Consider the following 18,678-nt stretch of genomic DNA (forward strand, 5'->3'; position numbering starts at 1 on the left):
CCGGGACTCCAGGATCATGACCTGAGCCGAAGGCAGTCGCCTAACCAACTGAGCCACCCAGGTGCCTACGTCTGTGTACTCTTAACAACCATTGCTGAAGCAGCTTGATAGCATGCATGGCATTCACATTATCATTGCTTGCTTCTCTCTCTGAACTGATGCCTTTTTGCAGGGGTTTGATCTAGTGCATACTTAATAGCCAGGACCTTACACAATGCCTGACACGTTGTAGGTGTTCAATGCACGTCTGCCAATAGAATGCGTGAATTCATGCGTACAGGGAAGCTAGACCTGTACTTTCGGGAACATGATACATTTTTAGGATCTGGAAGGAACCGTAGAGAACAGTTTATATCAGAGTAAACTGAAGCTCAATTGAGAAGGTTCCCAGGTTAAGACAGTGACGTAGTGGAAAAATGAAACATGAATGAGGTCTCAGTATCTTCCAGCTCCTTGTGACTCAAAGTGTGTTAGAGACAACAAGCAGCAATGCATCACCTGACGGCTTGTGAGAGATACTGAACCTCAGGCCCCACTCCAGGCCTGTTGAACCAGAGTCTGCCTTTTAATATGATCCATCTCATTACAGTTTGAGAGGCACTTTCATTTTAACTCGATCACTGGGCTTTCACCAAACTAATCTCTCCTCCTTTAGTCAAATGTCCTTTTTTTTTTTTTTCTGGTTTGTTTTCTAGAGCTGAAATTCAATTTCCTAGTGAATCCACAGGTGTGAGGAATTTATTAAGGAGGGGGTGGTGTTGGGAAAATTAATTAAATTCACCCAGTGCCTTGGAAATAAAGCTTTAACAAATGATGAGGAAAAGTTCCTTCAGTGCAGATGGGATAACTGATTTCTCATTTAGAAGAGCACCCACCCTGGCTCAGATCCAGGCAAAACATCAGCTGCTCCAGCTCATGAAAGGTCAACATATTGCTTCGAATGACTTTTATGAAATGCTCATCTCAAAATTGGAAGCACTGTGGAGATGGTCATATGTAATCCAACTCCTTGATGTCATCAACCTTATACCTTTACCCCAGCCTGCTTTGGTCCCTGAAATTCTCGGAGGCAGGGGGACATTTAAGGCTTTATGTCCTCCTATCTGAAGTAGAGCCAGCTTTCTATCCTGGTTATGGGAGCGGAGTCATAGCATGAACTAGAGAAGTCAACAGCTCATCAGCATAAACCATTTCCCTCTAGAGTTTCAACTTCTGCCCCTAAGTCTAAGCCTAAGGGCTGCTTAAAATTAGCAAAATCCTGTGACTCGAGGTTCTTATTTCCTCCAGCTGTCCTTTATGCATAAGTAGTGATGGTGTTGGCAGGCGCCATTCAAAAAGAGGGACTGTTAAGAGCACGGATAATATACAAGCCCGATAATCGGTTCCTTCCAAAGTTGTTTGCTGTATCTGGACACTGATGCCAGGAAGGCAGAGCCCCTTTTGGGCGGGTTCATCTTTACAAACACAGTAGCTTATAAATGCCTTTGAACTGACATGAAGTGAATATGGTCTAATCTGTCCCTTAATACATCAGTGATGGTAAATGCCATAATGCCTTCATCATGAAGACTATCATGCTGAAAAGACTTTATCTTAAAGACTTCTATTGATGGGCAAGGTACAAGACTTCCACTTGGAGCAAAACGGAGTAACCCGAACTAGATTTATCCTCCCTCCTACCTGAAACAACCAAACGCAGGTGAAACATGTGCTTGAGACCTTGGATTTCAGGCAGTGGTTCCTGAGAGATGGGAACAAGACAGTCCCTGAGATTGCCCTAGCTTTCTGCCTTGAGAGAGTTTTTGGGCAATGGCACAGGGACAGAGCACCCCAGTGGAGCCTGAAAGGCCCCCTCAGTTGGGAAGACAGGGAGGAGAGAGTCCAGGAAGACCAACACAGCTAGCAGCCACAGGGCAGGCAGGTAGTAGAGAGGAGAGAGCTGCACAGAGAGGATTCTGGAGATTTGAAGAGGATCCCCTCAAGGTGAGCGGAGTACTGATCAGCATGCGTATGAGCAAACTGCGAGAGACCAAGGGAAAAATGGCCCCAAAGGATTAGAGGTAGCATTGCTCAGCACTCACATAAGGCCAGGAATAATGCCTGTCCTGAGGTGGGACTGGAAAATGTCATGATTCACAGGAGTAGACAGAGTACAGAGTGCACGGAGGGACAGAATTCATCCTAGATGGAACACCACCCTAGTTCTACCTAACAAGCCTTAAAAACAACACCTAAAAAGATAAAATGATTTCCAAGTAACTTAACTGTGTCCTGGAAAAAAACAAAACAAAACAAACAAACAAAAAACACTCAAGAATATTTTTAGGACTATAAACATATCCAGCACTCAACAACATAAGATTCGCAATGTCTGGCATCTACTAAAACATTAGCAGGCATGCAAAGAAGGAGGAAAAATATGTTTCCTGATGAAGAGGAGAACCAATTGAAATTGACCCAGAAATGACCCAGATATTAGGATTAGCCAAAAAGGACATTAAAACAGTTCATGTAACTGTATTCCATACATTTAAAAAGCTAGCCAAAGACATGGAAGATACAAAAAAGATCCAAATCAAGCTCTTGGAGATGAAAATTACATTGTGTGAAATGAAAAATACATTGGATGATATTAATAACAGAAGAGACCCAGTAATAGAAACTGTCCGTAGTGAAACAGAGAAGATAGTTAAAATTTGAAGACATGAACAGAGAATCAGTGAGCTATGGTACAAAGTCAAGCAGCCTAATATACCTATAGTTGGGTCCTCAAAGGGGGCAGAGGAAGAAAAACTTTCAAAGAAAAATTGGCTGAAAACTGTCCCAATTTGATAAAAACTATAAACCCACAAGTCCATAGAAGCTCAATAAATTCTATATATAAGAAACATGTAGAAAAGGGACACCAAGGCACATTATTATCAAATTGCTCAACACCAGTGATGAAAAGCTTAAAAGCTGCCAAAGAAAAAAGACACATTACATAGAACGGAACAAAGAAAAGGCAACTGCTATCGATGAATGTTTGTGTCCCCTCCCCCGCGAATTCATGTTGGAACTAATCCTCAGTGTGATGGTGTTAGGAGGTGGAGCCTCTGGGAGGTGTTCAGGTCATGTGGGTGGGGCCCTCACGATGGGGTTACCATCCTTAAAAGAGATCCTAGAAATTCCTGGTCCCTTCCACCAGGTGAGTGCAAAGAGAAGATGACCCTTCTCCTCACCAGACACGGAATCTGCTGGAGCCTTGAACTTGGACCTCCCAGGATGCAGAACTATGAGCAATAAATTTGTGTTTATAAGCCACCCAGTCCATGTTATTCTGTGATAGCAGCCTGAGTAAACCAACACAGCAACTTATTTCTCCTTAGAAGCAATGCAAATGAGAAAGTCAAGCAAGATTGTTCCATGTACTGAAAGAAAAAAACAAGTGTCAAGTTAGAATTCTATATCTAGTGAAAATATCTTTCAGAAATTAAGGTAAAATAAAGACTTTTTCTGACATACAAAGGCTGAAAGAACTTGTTACCTGCAGGCCTGTAAAAGGGATGCTAAAGAAAGTCCTTCAGGCAGAAAGAAAATGATGCCAAATAGAAATATGGGCCTACAGAAAAGATTGGCTCTGTCTTGTTGAGAAGACATCTCTCCCCTCATTAATCTGTAGGTGCATTGCCATACTCATCGAAATCACAACAGGTTTTTTTTCTACAGAAACTGGAGAATGGATTAAAAAATTCATATGGAAATGCAAATAGAATATGCATATAGAAATAGCCAAACAGCTTTGAAGAAAACAATGTTGGATGATTCACACCATATCATTCAAGAGTTTTTATAAAGTTTACAGTCATCAAAAAAGTGGAATAGTGACACCAAGATAGATAATTGGTTGATGGAACATAATACGGAGTCCAGGAAGACTCCTGCATAGATACGCAACTGATTTTTCAAGAGAAGTACAAAGGCAATTCAGTAGAGGAAGAATAGTCTTTATTGTGAGTAGTTCGGTAAAAATGGGATATTCAGATGGAAAAAAAAAAAAGAGCTTCCAATCCGTGCCTTATACCCTATACAAAAACTAGTTTAAATGTGTCATCAACTTAAATGTAAAACCTAAAACTATCAAACTTCTAGAAGAAGACATAAGAGAATGCATTTGTGGATTTGGGTCAGTCAGAGATTCTATATATGGCAGGCACCAAAATCGCAATCCATAAAGAAATGTTGAAAAATTGGATTTCATTAAAATTAAAACTTAAGAGAATGAAAACACAAGCCACAGACTGGGAGAAAATATTTGCAAAGCATGTATCTGATAATGGACATATATCCAGAATATATATATATATATATATATATATATATATATATATATATAAGCTCTCTAAATTCAATAAGAAAAAAGCAATAATACCTTTTTTTTTTAAAAAAGGGCAAAAATTCATAAAGACACTTCACCATAGAAGATAGATGGATAGGAAATTAGCACGAAAAAAGATGTACATCATCGGTCATTACAGACACGTAAAGTAAAACCACAGTGTGATACCATGATGCAATTTAATTTGGCTAAAATTAAAAACATTGATCATATCAAGTGTTGACAAAGATGTGGAAGAATTAGAACCTCCATCCACTGCTGAATGGGAATGAAAAATGGTACAATCACTTTTTTAAAAAAGATTTTATTTAATTAGTCATCTGAGAGAGAAAGAGCGAGAGCATGAGTGGGGGGAGGGGCAGAGGACAAGGGAAAGAAAGAATATCAATCAGACTCCAGCTGAGCGTGGAGCCCGACATGAGGCTCGATCCCAGGACCCCGAGACCATGACCTGAGCCAAAATCAAGAGCCGGGCCCTTAACTGACTGAACCACCCAGGCGCCCTGTTATAACCACTTTGATACAGTTTGGTAATTCCTTAAAATATTACATACCTATGGTATGAATCAGCAATTCTACTCCTAGCTATTTACCCAAGAGAAATGAAAGCATGTATCCATAAAAAAACCACAGATGTTCCTAACACCATTATTTGTAATAAGCAAAAACTAGAAAGAACCCACATGTCCATCAAGAAGTGCATGGATAAACAAACAGGGGTGTATGGTACAATGGTTACTACTTGGTCATAAAAGGGAATGAATTATTGACACATGCTACGACATGTATGAATCTCAAAATAATTATACTATGTAGAAAAAAGGAATATATACTAAATGATTCCATTTATTAAAATTCTAGATAATGCAAACTAAGCTCTAATAAGGGAAATAGAGGGAAGAAGAGTCACCATGGTGGGTATACATATGTCTACACTTACTACATACTGAAAGCCCAGTTCATTGTCTGTCAGTTATATCTTAGCAACACAGTTAAAAAAAATCAGTGCAGTTATAGAAATAGTTTTTAAGAAAAACTGGACTATTTGCTATTCTTTAACACCCTTAGCATCTCTGTCCCTGGTCATGGATGGTCCCCACAAACTGGAATGCCCTCCCTTCATTCCCCACCTGTCAAAATCCTTTATTCCATGAGCCCCTTCTCAATGCCTTTCTCTTCCTGAACTATTTCCTGTTGCTTACCCTCCAACATGCCTCCCTTGGATACTCTATGCTTCTCTAATGGCACACCTGTTGTGCCCTGTATTATAATTATTTTGGTACCATTCCCCTCACTAGGCTTTTATAAATGGCTTGGACTACATCCAGCTTATCTTTGTATCCCACTGCCTCCTCCCATGCCTAACAGACTCTTGCATCCATGCATGTGTATTTTTGAATTCGATATTTGGAGGACATGTTTTCCCAAAGATACAAGTATTAATTCGTAAATTAGATGGTCACAAGAGAACGCTCTTCTTACTTTGCTGTAGTTTAACCTTTAATATCTAATGTGGTCTTTCCTTTGCATTTCTACTGCTGCCACCCCCGTCACTGCAGAGATATCCTGGCCAGTCTCCGTGCCTCTAGTCTCTGTCCCCTCCAATCCCATCTTCCCAGTGTGATCTCACTAAAATACGGCTTGATCACATCACTTGCTTAAATGAAATTCTGTTGGTGTGTCCTCATTGGACTCTCGCGTTTGTGTTCCCACTTCCTTGTCTACCTCTCCCCTAAACTTTTTCTAAGCCATTAAAGAACTATACACAGTTTCCATAATGTGCAATGCAATTTTCCCCTTCGGTCCTTTGCTCAGGCTGCCCCTCTCCCTGGGATTCTCCCCTTGGCTATTCCTCCTCCTTTTTGATTTAGCCAATTTACCCTCTTCCTTCAAAAGGAAGGAAAAATAAAACAAGGTAAAAACAGAGAGGAAGGCAAACCATAAGAGACTCTTAACTCCAGAAAACAAACTGAGGGTTGCTGGAAGGGAGGTGGGTGAGGGGGGAAGGGGTAACTGGGTGATGGGCATTAAGGAGGGCATGCGATGTCATGAGCACTGGGTGTCATATGCAACTGATGAATCACTGAACTCTACCCCTGAAACTAAGAATACACTATATGATAACTAAATTGAATTTAAATTAAAAAATGTTTAAAATAACTAAGCTTTAGGATTATCACTGTTCCAGGGGTTATATTTGTTATAACTCAGCCCACTCCTGTTTGTAAGATGAAGACACTAGGATGCAAAGAGCTTGAGTTCTTCACTCGAGGATGCTCGGCTCAGAGCCAGTGCAGAGACCAAGGCCGACGGACTCCGTTAACGACGTTCTAACCACTGTACTATGTGGCCTGTCCTGGAGAGCAATCACTGGGCTCTTGTCTACCAGCCACTCCCTTAGCCGCATGGACAGTGAGCTCCTCGAAGGCCACAGCTATGTCGTTGGACTCAGTGTCCCTAGACCCAGCAGACTGCCCCGCGGAGAGTAAGCATTCAATAAATATTTTTGAATGAATGATTCAGATGTGATTAAGGTTATCTGTACTTGCCCCACATAAGTATCTGGTTTCTTTTCTTTTTTATTTTTTTTCAGGGGGTATCTTGAAATCTTGGTAAAAGCAGTCCAGGCTAATTGATAACAGCCCTCATGCAGATTGCCCAAAGGTACAAAGCTGAAAATAGAAAGTTCAATCAATTGACTGGCACATCTGGAGGGAACACATGTTTGGAATGCTATAGACAGAGGCAGGCTTCTGACCAGCCCAGGAGCTCAGCTCTTCCTGCAGCATCCACAGGATCAGGGCATTCTCCTCTCCCCTCCACGGCCTGCCCACCTCCCCATTCCTCCTCCCCGTGCACCTCATTTCAAGAAGCAGAAAGCTTTAAGTAAATTTCCTTCATGCGTAACAACTTTTCCGTTCTACTATTTTAACACATATTTTCTTTAAGGAAAAAAATAAAACTAATAAAGTCAAAACAAAATTAAACAAATCTAACCCACATCTTTGCTTCTTCACAGAGAGGTTGACTCTCTTCCCAACTTGTTTGGCACCTTGGCATTTACTGTAAGAATGAAGAAGATTGAATTTTATGTAGCGTGACCTTTTGAGACTTGGGATGATCATTAGCATTATTCTGATTTGCACCTTCTCTTGCAACCAGTACAGAATTGCATGACAATTTAAAACTTGTCTAGATAGTTCAGATATAGATTTTTTAAAAATAGCAATTTTGTGGGTAGCTGATTTGTTTGTGCTTGTTTAAATCCTTCAAGTAATGAAATGATTATTGCTATCTACAAAAGAGGTGAACATGTCTTTGAGCAAAGGCTTCACAGAGAAAGTAATTATGAAGCTGTCATTTCCATAAATACTTTGACAGTGAAATATGTACAAAGTATTACAGTGACTGTTTCAAATGCAGGAAGAGGTACTGGCCCCAAATTCAGAACCAGCTCCCTGGAAAATTGTAAAGAAAGGTACGTTGGCCTCCAGCGCATGAGCTCTGTGTGTCCATCCTCTGAACTTGGATAAGCATCATTGTTAGGAATTCTGGATTCTAGGTTCAATAATACTACTACCTGCAGTGTGACCTTGGATAAATAAATCACTTCTCCTCCCTAGAGATTTTTCACCTTTGAAATGAGTGGTTGGGGTAAATGACCTCTAAATTCTTTCTGGATTGCTAATTCCGTCTTTGATCATTCACCTGTTCATCCATTTAACTAGGATCATTTTGGTTTCTGCTTCCCCTCTTCATCTAGTGCCCCCTCCCATGCTAACTAAAATTGCCTATGGTCTTTTCCACTTTTCTGAACCCCATTTCCATGGCTAGTCTAGTCCCTTCACGTGGTAGAGCCTGTTCAAATCCTTGTCGTCTCATCCAACTTTTGCCTCATCTTTACCGTTCTCACGGGGCCCTCTTCTCTGCTGGGTGGTGGCTACTAATAATCGTTGTTGAAGGATATTAATGGCTTAATGGCCTTCCACCGGTAACACATCCTTCTCTATATAGGGGCACTGGAGAAACAGTGCTTTTGTCCTTCTCCCCTTTTCTTCTCCTCCCTCCTTAAAAAGACTTAGTAGAAATTAAAACAGAACAGATGAGCGATATTTTGGGTTTGGTGAAGTACTATTACTATGTATAAGCATCTGCGGACTTCACAGTAGTGAATTATTGCTTAGTTTATTAAGAACTGAATAAAAGGTTGTTCCTAAAACAGATACAAATTATTCTCTCATGGTAAGAATTTTTCATGTTATTTGAAAATTTAAGAAAGTGTGTGCTTGTCCAAGATTGCTAGACTGTAATCTCAGGGATCACAGAAACCATATCGACGTTCAGTTCCCTTCCTCTCATGTGCTTCATGCCATGGCTAGGTACTAGGCACTCGAAAAATAATTGATTAATTAACGAATGACAAGCCATCTTGTAATTTTGTCCATGAGTCAGACGGAAATGAATTAAATGGCATCCACTTCTGTTCTGACCTCTCAGATAGAAGTATTCCTTATTGCTTTATGTTGTGTCATCTCTTGACCCTGATTTACAAATTTACAAGTCTGCCTCCTCTTACGTCCAACCTGGATAAGGCTGGCAAGATCACAAATGGATCATTTTAGCCCAAGAAAATTATGTATGACAAATTGTCTGATAAACAAGATAATATGAAATAAACTAAACACTTCAGAGTTGACTACTATTGCACATTATCCATGGAAACTGTCCTTCTGGGACATTAAAACATGTTTGACTTTATTTATTTAAATACATTAAATAAATCTTATGATGTAGAACTGAAGCACTTTATACCATAGAATTAAATTTCATTATTCAAGACTGAAAGGGTTAATGTGTAGTAAGGGAAAAGAACAATGTAAAAGGAGACAGTTAAAGAACTTTGACAAGGGCGCCTGGGTGGCTCAGTTGGTTAAGCGACTGCCTTCGGCTCAGGTCATGATCCTGGAGTCCCTGGATCGAGTCCCGCATCGGGCTCCCTGCTCGGCAGGGAGTCTGCTTCTCCCTCTGACCCTCCCCCCTCTCATGTGCTCTCTCTCATTCTCTCTCAAATAAATAAATAAAATCTTAAAAAAAAAAAAAAAGAACTTTGACAAGAAGTTAGAAAGGGAGCCACCATCGAGTCTGGACAAACTTTTAGTAATAGACGGAGCCATCCATTCACTTAGCCCAGGAGAAACTTATGGGTTATGCCCCTCTGTGTCAGGCAATAGGGGGATATTAACATAATATATATCATACCCTCAAGGAATTTACAGTCTAGAGGGAGAGATAAACTATGAAGGGATAAGCCTTGAAAGAGAAATTATTGGATGACGGAAAGCCACGACTGTCTCCAAGCTTGGGGCCATCAGGAGCTACTTGTGAGAGCTACATTTCAAAATGCTTTCTAGAAGAGTGCTGCCAATCCCCACTCCCATATCCATGGCAGATGTCAATATATGATGATGCTACTTTTTCTCACTGAGTCTAGAATGAGACCTCAGGCTCTTTTTAATATCATTTCAGGGAACTGTTACCATTTGATCAAAGTTGGCCTACAAAGTAAAACTCACATCCCATCCTAGACCAGTGTTTACCCTAGCTCCGCTGAGACAACTTGTAATTTACAGTCTGGCCATCTCTTCTGAAGGTAGATACCACCGAGGTAATACTGATAAAACTTGGAGACTGAATGGATCCTGGGAGAAGAGGACAGGAGACATCAAGAACGATTGGGTCATCCAACCTGGATTATTGGAAGATGTTGATTCCGTGAAAATAAAATAACCATAAAAGAGACAGACTCTGAGTCTATGTATACATTACAAGTTTGAGGTTATTATAAGATACCTAAGTGAAGGTGGAGATATTTACCCAAACTCATGTTTCTTGCCAAATCATTTTCAATTTTTTATCTTAGTAAGAGACACTGTCATTCATTCAGCTGTCTAAGCCAGAAAACTCCTTGACACTCCCCTCTTCCCCATCCCTCAAAGCTAATCCATCATGAAGTCCTATCAGTTTTATTTTCTATACACTTTCTAATCCATGTACTTTATACCATTTCTACCACTACGTATTGCGCAAGACATACTTAACACTTAAAGCTGTTGGCTGTTTATTTGAAATTCAAATTTAGCTGGGCATCCTATATTTTTATTTGCTAACTCCAGCCCAAAATAATCTAATTCGGAAGAAGCAAAAATAGATATTCGGACTGCAAATGCTATGCTCTGGACTGGACTCTGGGATGGACTGTTTATGCTGTCAGTGTAGGATATTAAGAATCTAGAGACGAATGTAAATTTATTTGACCTGCATAGCACATTGTATATTTAAATGGCTAAAAAAAAATCAGTTGAGCTAGGTCAATTCACAGAGTATTCTGTGAGGTACAGATGAAGTCTGTAGTGGAAAAACAAAATGTTTTCTCTAGTTTGACATTAGCTGACTCCTCTTCTAAAACTTTGATAATGATATCATTCCCCTAGGAAACTCAAAGTGCTGAAATTCTTCACATATTTTGTAAATTTATGTGTTACTGAAAAACTGAAAGCTAGCCAACATGAGAGATATCGTCAGGTTCCCTCAGAGCCTAGTAGAATACTATATCATGCATGACCTGTTTTTGAAATGGGATTTTGTGAAAAATAGCAGAACACCTTTTCTGGCTCCTTTTCTGTTCACTGCTCGCACTTGACATATTCCTTAGGTGATCTCATTAGCTCCCATCATGGCAGCTGGATTCCAAAATCTGCATTCTTAGCAGGGGATTGTAGTTTCGGGCAATAGAATCAACTCTGGCTGAGGATATGAGAGTGCTCACATATTTCCCGAAGAGTTCAGAGAGGCAGGCTAAGCTCAACACCCATCCACATTGAGAATGCTGTTCTAGAAGAAATCCCGCTCTTGCTGCCACTTAACAACCATGCCACAGTTCGCACGACTTCCTTAGCTTGCACCAGTAACAACTCGGGACTGGCCAAGCTCCCATTTAGAGCTGGATGCTTCCGCTGCCATACTTGCCAAAAGAGGGATTCCATACACAGCTACTTTCTCACGGTGCGTCCTTGCCATTTTGAGTGAGTGGCTCTGAGCCCTAGCAGCAAGAAAGACAAGGGAACTCGAATTCTGGCTTCTACCATGGGGGAAGCTCAACTCATAATTTGGAAAACTTTCCAAATACACAGGAAGGGTGTCTGAAAGATATTGAGCAGCAACCAAGATGAAAAATGTTCTCTACTCTTGTAAGCAACAGACCACCTTCTACAAACATCCTACTCAGTGGAGCATAATGATTAAGACACAGACTGTGCAGTCAGACATGCTAGGGATCCAGTTCCAGCTTTGTCTCGTACTGAGTGGAAGAGTGAACAAGCTAGCCCCTCTGAGGTGCCAGCTTCTCATCTGGAAAGTAGACACACTAATACCATTCACCTCGTAGGCTGGTGGAAGGGACAAAATGAGGAAAGTGAACACCTGTGGTGGTGGAGTTTTCATCCCTACAGGACAAGTTCTCCTCCTCATTATGAATATTGTAAATACAGATCTCTTATCTCTTTCTTTTGAAGTCTTTTAGTTACAACCAATTTGAGGATTTAAAAAAAGAATCCATTTTTTTTCTAATTTTTTCTATGATGTTTTCTTGTCTACATAAAGCTATTTTTCCTCGTGAAAAGGGGTACAAACATTCCTTTTCTTAAAGAAACTTTCTTCCTCATCTTTGATTACATTGCAAAAAGTTTAGAAATTCAAGAAAAGCAGAAAGGTGGAAATAAAAATACCTCAAAATTCAACTGTGTAGAGATAGCCACTATTAATGGTGTGCCATACATTTGTCTGTGGGGAAATATTTTGTATCAGCCTTGGGAATCACAGGTTCATGGAACTGGGAGCAACCGTAATGACCAGGAACCACGTGGTTTGAATTCCCCTCCATTCCCAGTGGTTGCTGCAAGCCCGCAGGCCTTCCACTCTCGACTACCTTCATCTGTGTTTCCTCCAGCCTCACCTTGGAGGGGAAAGGTCACGGAAACCTTTGTTGCCAGGTTGCAGGCTTTATTTATTAATTTTGCGTTGGGAGGCTTCAAGGTTTATGTGGCAGCCTCGTGTCTCTGAACAGGGGGAGTAGAGAATTCTGGGAAAATATTATTTGTCTCAGCGGGAGTCTTTAAAAGAGTAAGAAGGTAAGAAAATTACTCTTTTATTGCGACGTTTGCCAAATGATCTGCGAGAAGCTGTGCTATCATTCACCGGCTGTGCCAAGCTGGATCGAAACTGCCCGTCTTGGCAGCCAGCTCGAGTGAGTGTGTAATTCCTCGGGGTTGGTACGGGCCTTTATCAGAAAGAGTTCCATAGGCAGTATTTACATAACTGTGGTAGAGTGTGAGAATAAACACAGCTGTGGCATTGCCCTAAATATTTCCATTCAGCAGGGAATTAAAAGAGAACTTTATCGCTGAACTACAGATAAACACAATTCATCAAGCAGTGGTCAGTTCAACTGGGGAACAAAATAGGAGTTATAAAAGACTGGCCTGCTAGAAATAGCTCCATTCGGCCGTCCTGACTTTATTGCTCCCTTATTCGCTCCCTCCCTCCTCTTTCCCGGTTCCAAAAATGCAGGACTCATCAGCTAGCAAGGAGGTCGACTAGATTTTTTTTTTTTTTTTTTAATGCCAGGAGGGAAGTAGGAGGCACTGTGATGGACTGAGCAAGGCCTACTGTGGGCCTGCATGCTCCCGACTGCTTTATCTATGTCCCTCATTTCAGGAGGGTTTCCTTTTTCTTTCTGGTTATAGAATTGAATGCTGGTGGGGGTAAGGGTATTTTGTTGTTGTTGTTGTTTTGCCAAGGAGAAGACTGTTTAACTCCAATGTATGTTGAAGTGGAAGCCTGATTGCCATAGTCCTAAGTGATCTGCATCTTACGAGTTACTTCCAGCATCTGTGTGTTTTACACATTAATGCAGTTCCCATTCAACTATGCGCAAGAAGATAGTTACACGGTGTTATTAGTTTTCTAGGACTGCCGTAACAAAGCGGGCACAAACTGGAAAACTTAAAACAACAGAAATTTCTTCTCTCTCAGTTTTGGAGGCCAGAAGTGTGAAATCAAGGAGTTGGCGGGGCTCGTTCCTTCCAGAGCTTTGAGGGAGAAACCATCCCCTGCCTCTGTGCTGATTTCTGGTACCTGCCGATCTTTGGCAATCGTTGGCTGTGGATGCATCACTCCAATCTCTATGTCCATCTTCACATTGCCTTCTTCTCCGCATCTCCGTGTCTTTTCTGTCTCTTAGAATGACACCTCCTTGGATTTAGGACCCACACTAATTCAGTGGGTAGATGAATGGAATAAGGATCTCATGCCCATCCTCACTTTAATTACTTCCACAAAGATTCTATTTCCAAATCAGTCACATTCTGAGGTTCTGGGCAGACATGAATTTGGAATGATACTATTCATCCTACTATGTACATGGTAAGCTTCCTGGGGACAGGGACACCCAACACATGCTAAACACCTGTGAGTTTTCTTGAACACTCACTTATAGGCACAACATATCTTTGTGTATGTATTTTTTTTTTTTTTAAAGATTTTATTTATTTATTTGTCAGAGAGAGAGACACAGTGAGAGAGGGAACACAAGCAGGGGGAGTGGGAGAGGGAGAAGCAGGCTTCCCGTGGAGCAGGGAGCCCAATGCAGGGCTCGATCCCAGGACCCTGGGATCATGACCTGAGCCGAAGGCAGACGCTTAACGACTGAGCCACCCAGGCGCCCCTCTTTGTGTATGTATTAAGAAATCACTGCATGTTTCCAACTCCATTTTGTAACTCGAGATTTATTAGGATTTTGTTTCAATGTGCATGCCTCGTTTCCCTATTAATGGTGTAGTTAGGAAAGAACTACCTTGCTTATATGTGCTCATATGTGCAGACAATTCAGAAGCATTGTATTCACTAATATAGTGCCTTTTCCCAGTTACTGAGCCAACAGAAGAGTCTTAAAATGCCAAAAGCATAAATGGCACCTGCTAATATCAGGATTTACAAGTCACAAAGCACTTTCACAATTATTATCTCGTTTGATGCTCTAGTAACCCCGTGAAGTTTTTATTATTATCACTTCCATTATAATCATCATTATCACTTCATCATTATCATCACCAGCACCACCCCTATTATACAGGGTAAAAAGATACTCAAGGCTCATAGAAATTATGTGACCTATTTGTGGTCAATGAGTCAGGACTTTTAGTTGTATTTGACAACCCAATTCAAATAGGTTTATGCAAAAAGGGGAACACAGGAGAAAAGTACAAGGGTATGCTGTATGTCAGGTATGGCTGGATCCAGCACTCTCGGCTCTGTTTTCCTCAGTGTTGGCTTCATTTGCAGGCAGGCCCTCCCCTCTTGATGGCAAGATGGCCTTCAGTAAATCCATGATTTTATCTGACCCCTCAGTAGATGTGATAAGGAAAAAACATCTCCTTAACAATTACTCCTATAGAAATCCTGGGCCAAATCTCCATGACCCAAATTAGATCACACCTACAACATTGAAACCATTGAACCCCCAAACCATTGAGGCTGAGAATGGGGGTAAAGCCTGTTTCCAGAAAGGGGGAATGGAAACTGGGCAGAAGGAATCACAGATGGTCATAAGAGAGTATAGTTCATAAGTGACAGAGCTTGGATTTGAGACAAGTTGTTTTAACCTGCAGCCCGATCCACCTGCCCTTCCTCCTCCTCCTCCTCCTCCTCCTTCTCTGCCATTCCAGTACAGTGAATACACAATGCATACATGGAACAAAATTCAGAAGACAGAATGTGAGACAGTGAAATCTCCTTTCTAATCTTGTCTTCATGTGGCTCAATTTCCCTCCTCATTGAACCCACCTGGATACATTTCTCAGCATAGTCTCCACAGTTACAAGCATCTATAAAAATCACTTTGACATCATTGATACCACACTACTCTCACTGTTCTATCCCGTGCTTTTTTTTTTTCAAGATTTTATTTATTATTATTATTTTTTTAAGAGAGAGAGGGACAGAGAGAAGAGGAAGGGGGGGAACTGAGAGCATCTTAAGCAGGCCCCTCACCCAGCACAGAGCGCCACGTAGAGCTCTCGATCTCACAACCCGGAGATCATGACTTGAGCTAAAACCAAGAGTTGGTCGCCTATCTGACTGAGCCCCCCCCCCAGACACCCCTGTCCTGTGCTTTTTTTACTTCCATTGTATCATGCATTTGTGGTTCTCTGACTTTAATGACTTCAGCTACCCAGCCACAGTAGCATTTCCACCCTAGAGTTTTTCTTATTATCCTTTTCTTCCTCTCCCCACTCCTCCTCTCCCCTATTTTTACTTCATTTCTTCACCTTTGTCTCCTTCCATACATTTACAAATTGATGAAGTACTTATTGGAGTTGAAATTGCTTTTAAAAAAATGGCTTACATGAAATATGTGAAAATGGTTCTTTTGTAGTATGTTATCAGCAAAATCTTTTCACCCTCACAGTTGCTGGTTGGCTCAGGCATTGAGAAAACAAAGGGGCTTTAGCAGATGTTTGTAGCTCTAGTGATGGTCCTAACTCCTATCAACGTATGCTCCTGAACATGGGCCTCTTGGGGCTCTTTTAGGTAGAACAGAGGTAGAGGGGATCACAGGGGATGGAGTATCAGGTTTGCCCCAAGTCATCCAAGATCTTGCAGAAGACTCATGCCGCTCTCCCCAAAGTTATCCTTTTTCCATTCCATGACGTTAGAAATAGTGAGATCCGAGAATTTACTTTTTTAGTAAGTTCCCCGGGTGGTGCAGCTGCTGCCAGTCGGCCGCACTTTGAGAACCACCACTAAAAGTATAGGACCTGCTAGTTTGCCCCAGAAATAGCCCAAGATCCTCCCTGTACTTCAGGCAACAACAGCCAATGAAAACAAAAACTCACACATTTTGGCTGAGATAAAAGTAATTCGTGGTGGTAGAAATAGTGGTGATTTGGTGAGGGGTGGGGCGGTAATAGCTGGAAAGGGGGCCGGAAGAGGACTTCTGGGACGCGTGTAGTGTTCCGTTCCTTGATCTGAGTGGCGGTTCCACAAATGCATTCCCTTTGCAAAAGTACATTTGTGCACTGCGATTTGTACACTTCTCTGTCTGTAGGTTATACTTAAAAAGTTTACTTAAAAATTAATGATGATAAATGCTGTTAGGGCCCGGGAGAAACAGGCCTCTGTATCATTAGCCTGTACGTTTGTTTACAAGTCAGCTTTCCTCTGGGGTAGGCTGACAATCCAACAAAGATGTTCTTTGTTTCCTTTCTTCCTTGCTGGCATCATGTGCATATATGTGTGTGACACCTGGGGGATGGCAGCTTCCCAAATCATCATTTGTTTAAAAACAAATACACGTCTTCAAAAGAAAATATTGTAAATAAAATAGTTGCAGGTTTTAAATTTCTAGAATAACAGATCATGTTAGAATAATTTGAAAAGCATGCTGAGGGGCACCTGGCTGGCTCAGTCAGTGGAGCATGCAAGTCTTGATCTTGGGGGTTGTGGACTTGAGCCCCATGTGGGGGTAGAGATAACTTAAAAATAAAATCTTGGGGTGCCTGGGTGGCTCAGTTGGTGAGGTGTCCAACTCTTGATCTCAGTTCAAGTCTTGAGCTCAGTGTCATGAGTTCGAGCCCCACGATGCTGGACATGGAACCTACTTAAAATAAATAAATAAATAAAGTAAAAATCTTTAAAAAAGAAAAGCACTTTGAGCTCTCATTAATGCTTTTTGAGAACCCTGATTGGTATTTGGCTATGTAACTTTACTGAAGAGTGAGAACTGTGGGCAAGAACTACCTCCCATTTCTTTGAAAAGTGCCCAAGAGGCATGAGATTTTTTTCTTCTGAGGACAGATGTCACCTAAAGAATTCCCTGTTTTATCACAAAAAAACCTTTGGAGTCTTAGTGAGGAGTCCTGTTTTGCAAATTTTTGACCAAAAAAAAAATGCTAGTTTTTGCTAAAACTCCCCCAGAGACATTCCACTTTCTAAATCATTCCTTTTCTACAATTTTAGTTGATGAGTAAAACAGTTTACTCACTCTAAAAGTTTGGTTTTGAATGTTAATGAGGCCAGGTTGCGTTGGGATTTCTGATTTTCAGGTGATCTGCAATATTGTTATTTTGAAACTCAGGAGCTAAGGACACTACTGAGCATGAGAATGAGACTTCAGACAGCTGTGGAAGAAAATGAGTGCCCCCCTATGGGGTATTGTCCCGTCTAAAGGAGAGATGCTGTAATACAGTAGCTAAATTGATGGGATTTTGAGCCTAACCAACATAGGTTTGAATCCTAGCATCACTGTGTGGCCTTGGGTAAATTCTCTCTCCCTCCAAACTTTAGTTTTTTCTTCTATTAAATAGGATTAATAATAACAGTCCTAGGGATATTAGGAGAAATACATATATAAATAGTAAGTATTCAATGCATGGTAGCATAATAATTAAGGGATGAAATAACAAATGGATCATTTTTATTCAGTTTTGAATTTTCCCAATTCCTCTATCTTTCTGATGCAAAAGTGAATGTAAAATATTTATTTGCATGTATACATGAATGAATAAATGCAATAAAAATTAGCTGTCTAAAAAGTATAGGTGTGAAGGACAGGTTAATGGTTGCCAGGGATTTGGGATGACAGTGGAGAGCAGAGCACTGTAACTATCAGGGGTAGCTGGAGGGAGGGATTTGTGGGGTTGGAATAGTCCTGTATTCTGAGTGCTGTGATTCCCAGGTGATAAAATGACATAGAACCATACACCTGCATTGTACCAACGTCAGTTTCCTGGTTTTGATATTGTAGGGTATAATGGACGGAGAGTCCATTATACTGTCTATATATACTATTTTTGCAATGTCATGTTAATCTAGGAGTACTTCAAAAAAATATCTATCTAGAACTTCCTTCTTTTACCACAATCACAGTATGCAGATCTCATTTTGTATCTCAGGTGGTCTATGTGGAGTTCTGGAGTAAGCTTTGGTGTTTGACTTTTGCTTTCTTTTCTTATTCGGCTTTAAAAGAGCTCTTAGTGCGCCTCTCTCCCCCACTGTGACCCCATCCTAGGCCCATTCGCTTCTTCATTACACACGTCCAAGGATTAAATGGTGGGTAAGTGTACCACAGACAGGATTCCTAAGGAATGCAAAGTTTGGTCATCTTTCGTTCTTAAATATTCACAATTAACACTGAGCAGTAGGATTAAGCATGTGGCTGGATATTTCAGTCTACTTTCTGCAGG

The 18,678-nt window shown here is 40.9% G+C and overlaps 1 protein-coding gene across 1 annotated transcript in view; it reads left to right on the plus strand.

Moving 5' to 3' along the window:
• SNTB1 (syntrophin beta 1) overlaps positions 1-18,678 on the plus strand; it is a 223,107-nt gene that overhangs the window by 117,317 nt on the left and 87,112 nt on the right. The gene's annotated exons all lie outside the window — the stretch shown is intronic.

The sequence above is a fragment of the Halichoerus grypus genome, chromosome 5, assembly GCF_964656455.1.
Source record: "Halichoerus grypus chromosome 5, mHalGry1.hap1.1, whole genome shotgun sequence".
In the NCBI taxonomy this organism is placed as follows: Eukaryota; Metazoa; Chordata; class Mammalia; order Carnivora; family Phocidae; genus Halichoerus; species Halichoerus grypus.